This window comes from Oncorhynchus mykiss, chromosome 5 (assembly GCF_013265735.2).
Source record: "Oncorhynchus mykiss isolate Arlee chromosome 5, USDA_OmykA_1.1, whole genome shotgun sequence".
NCBI classification, from domain to species: domain Eukaryota; kingdom Metazoa; phylum Chordata; class Actinopteri; order Salmoniformes; family Salmonidae; genus Oncorhynchus; species Oncorhynchus mykiss.
Window position 1 is genome coordinate 23,401,455 of NC_048569.1, and position 3,436 is coordinate 23,404,890.

The following is a 3,436-nucleotide window of genomic DNA, read 5'->3' on the forward strand; positions in this document are numbered from 1 at the left end:
CTTACATTTTGCTGGTCTCGGTCTTGACTTGGTCTCGCCCCCCTCTGGTCTTGGTCTTGTATCGGTCTTGACTCGGTCTCGCCCCCCTCTGATCTTGGTCTTGTATCGGTCTTGACTCGGTCTCGCCCCCCTCTGGTCTTGGTCTTGACTCGGTCTCGCCCCCCTCTGGTCTCGGTCTTGACTCAGTCTCGCCCCCCTCTGGTCTTGGTCTTGACTCGGTCTCGCCCCCCTCTGGTCTTGGTCTTGTATCGGTCTCGCCCCCCTCTGGTCTTGGTCTTGTATCGGTCTCGCCCCCCTCTGGTCTTGGTCTTGTATCGGTCTCGCCCCCCTCTGGTCTTGGTCTTGTATCGGTCTCGCCCCCTTCTGGTCTTGGTCTTGTATCGGTCTTGACTCGGTCTCGCCCCCCTCTGGTCTTGGTCTTGACTCGGTCTCGCCCCCCTCTGGTCTCGGTCTTGACTCGGTCTCGCCCCCCTCTGGTCTTGGTCTTGTATCGGTCTCGCCCCCCTCTGGTCTTGGTCTTGTATCGGTCTCGCCCCCCTCTGGTCTTGGTCTTGTATCGGTCTCGCCCCCCTCTGGTCTTGGTCTTGACTCGGTCTCGCCCCCCTCTGGTCTTGGTCTTGTATCGGTCTCGCCCCCCTCTGGTCTCGGTCTTGTATCGGTCTCGCCCCCCTCTGGTCTCGGTCTTGACTCGGTCTCGCCCCCCTCTGGTCTTGGTCTTGTATCGGTCTCGCCCCCTCTGGTCTTGGTCTTGTATCGGTCTCGCCCCCCTCTGGTCTTGGTCTTGTATCGGTCTCGCCCCCCTCTGGTCTTGGTCTTGTATCGGTCTCGCCCCCCTCTGGTCTTGGTCTTGTATCGGTCTCGCCCCCCTCTGGTCTTGGTCTTGTATCGGTCTCGCCCCCCTCTGGTCTTGGTCTTGTATCGGTCTCGCCCCCCTCTGGTCTTGGTCTTGTATCGGTCTCGCCCCCCTCTGGTCTTGGTCTTGACTCGGTCTCGCCCCCCTCTGGTCTTGGTCTTGTATCGGTCTCGCCCCCCTCTGGTCTCGGTCTTGTATCGGTCTCGCCCCCCTCTGGTCTCGGTCTTGACTCGGTCTCGCCCCCCTCTGGTCTTGGTCTTGTATCGGTCTCGCCCCCTCTGGTCTTGGTCTTGTATCGGTCTCGCCCCCCTCTGGTCTTGGTCTTGTATCGGTCTCGCCCCCCTCTGGTCTTGGTCTTGTATCGGTCTCGCCCCCCTCTGGTCTTGGTCTTGACTCGGTCTCGCCCCCCTCTGGTCTTGGTCTTGACTCGGTCTCGCCCCCCCTCTGGTCTCGGTCTTGACTCGGTCTCGCCCCCCTCTGGTCTTGGTCTTGTATCGGTCTCGCCCCCCTCTGGTCTTGGTCTTGTATCGGTCTCGCCCCCCTCTGGTCTTGGTCTTGTATCGGTCTCGCCCCCCTCTGGTCTTGGTCTTGACTCGGTCTCGCCCCCCTCTGGTCTTGGTCTTGTATCGGTCTCGCCCCCCTCTGGTCTCGGTCTTGTATCGGTCTCGCCCCCCTCTGGTCTCGGTCTTGACTCGGTCTCGCCCCCCTCTGGTCTTGGTCTTGTATCGGTCTCGCCCCCTCTGGTCTTGGTCTTGTATCGGTCTCGCCCCCCTCTGGTCTTGGTCTTGTATCGGTCTCGCCCCCCTCTGGTCTTGGTCTTGTATCGGTCTCGCCCCCCTCTGGTCTCGGTCTTGTATCGGTCTCGCCCCCCTCTGGTCTCGGTCTTGTATCGGTCTCGCCCCCCTCTGGTCTCGGTCTTGACTCGGTCTCACCCCCCTCTGGTCTTGGTCTTGTATCGGTCTCGCCCCCCTCTGGTCTTGGTCTTGTATCGGTCTCGCCCCCCTCTGGTCTTGGTCTTGTATCGGTCTCGCCCCCCTCTGGTCTTGGTCTTGTATCGGTCTCGCCCCCCTCTGGTCTTGGTCTTGTATCGGTCTCGCCCCCCTCTGGTCTTGGTCTTGTATCGGTCTCGCCCCCCTCTGGTCTTGGTCTTGTATCGGTCTCGCCCCCCTCTGGTCTTGGTCTTGTATCGGTCTCGCCCCCCTCTGGTCTTGGTCTTGTATCGGTCTCGCCCCCCTCTGGTCTTGGTCTTGTATCGGTCTCGCCCCCCTCTGGTCTTGGTCTTGACTCGGTCTCACACCCTTCTGGTCTTGGTCTTGTATCGGTCTCGCCCCCCTCTGGTCTTGGTCTTGTATCGGTCTCACCCCCCTCTGGTCTTGGTCTTGTATCGGTCTCGCCCCCCTCTGGTCTTGGTCTTGTATCGGTCTCGCCCCCCTCTGGTCTTGGTCTTGTATCGGTCTCGCCCCCCTCTGGTCTTGGTCTTGTATCGGTCTCGCCCCCCTCTGGTCTTGGTCTTGTATCGGTCTCGCCCCCCTCTGGTCTTGGTCTTGTATCGGTCTCGCCCCCCTCTGGTCTTGGTCTTGTATCGGTCTCGCCCCCCTCTGGTCTTGGTCTTGTATCGGTCTCGCCCCCCTCTGGTCTTGGTCTTGACTCGGTCTCACACCCTTCTGGTCTTGGTCTTGTATCGGTCTCGCCCCCCTCTGGTCTTGGTCTTGTATCGGTCTCACCCCCCTCTGGTCTTGGTCTTGTATCGGTCTCGCCCCCCTCTGGTCTCGGTCTTGACTCGGTCTCGCCCCCCTCTGGTCTTGGTCTTGTATCGGTCTCGCCCCCCTCTGGTCTTGGTCTTGTATCGGTCTCGCCCCCTCTCTGGTCTTGGTCTTGTATCGGTCTCGCCCCCCTCTGGTCTTGGTCTTGTATCGGTCTCGCCCCCCTCTGGTCTTGGTCTTGTATCGGTCTCGCCCCCCTCTGGTCTTGGTCTTGACTCGGTCTCGCCCCCCTCTGGTCTTGGTCTTGACTCGGTCTCACCCCCTTCTGGTCTTGGTCTTGTATCGGTCTCGCCCCCCTCTGGTCTTGGTCTTGTATCGGTCTCACCCCCCTCTGGTCTTGGTCTTGTATCGGTCTCGCCCCCCTCTGGTCTCGGTCTTGACTCGGTCTCGCCCCCCTCTGGTCTTGGTCTTGTATCGGTCTCGCCCCCCTCTGGTCTTGGTCTTGTATCGGTCTCGCCCCCCTCTGGTCTTGGTCTTGTATCGGTCTTGCGTTAGGTGTTCTCGAACACAACACATTTGTTATGTGACTTGTTAAACACATTTTTACTCCTGATCTTATTTAGGCTTGCCATAACAAATGGGGTGAATACTTATTGACCAAAGACATTTCCGCTTTTCATGTTTTTATTCATTTGTAAACGTATCTAAAAACATACTCCACTTTGACATTATGGGGTATTGTGTGTAGGCCAGTGACACAACATCTCAATTTATTCCACTTTGACATTATGAGGTATTGTGTGTAGGCCAGTGACACAACATCTCAATTTATTCCACTTTGACATTATCTGGTATTGTGAGTAGGCCAGTGACACAAAAT